Consider the following 520-nt stretch of genomic DNA (forward strand, 5'->3'; position numbering starts at 1 on the left):
CACATGTGTGCACGGGTGTCTGTGTGTATTGATAATGCTTTACTTCCACATACATATATATATATATATATACGAGCTTCTGTCAGTTTCCTTTGACCAAATCCACTCACAAGACTTTGGTTGGCACAAAGCTAAGGTAGGAGTCACATGCCCAAAGTGCCATGCAGTGGGGCTGAACCCAGAACCATGTGGTTGGGAAGCAATCTTCTTACCACATAGCCATGCTTGCACCTATATATATATAATATATATATATATACACACACACACATATATACATATATATACACACACACACATATATATATATATATATATATATATCTTTTATCTTTTACTTGTTTCAGTCAGTCATTGGACTGCAGCCATACTGGGGCAATGCCTCGAAGGGTTTTAGTCAAACAAATCGGCCCTAGTACACATCATTTTTCACCTTGGTACTTACAATATTGTTCTCCTTTGCTGAACTGCTAAGTTACAGAGACATAAACACAACAACACCAGTTGTCAAGAGGTGGGG

At 38.1% G+C, this 520-nt stretch overlaps 1 protein-coding gene across 1 annotated transcript in view; it reads right to left on the minus strand.

The window, feature by feature from the left end:
- LOC106867758 (inositol polyphosphate-4-phosphatase type I A) overlaps positions 1-520 on the minus strand; it is an 80,390-nt gene that overhangs the window by 25,575 nt on the left and 54,295 nt on the right. The gene's annotated exons all lie outside the window — the stretch shown is intronic.

This window comes from Octopus bimaculoides, chromosome 22, assembly GCF_001194135.2.
Source record: "Octopus bimaculoides isolate UCB-OBI-ISO-001 chromosome 22, ASM119413v2, whole genome shotgun sequence".
In the NCBI taxonomy this organism is placed as follows: Eukaryota; Metazoa; Mollusca; class Cephalopoda; order Octopoda; family Octopodidae; genus Octopus; species Octopus bimaculoides.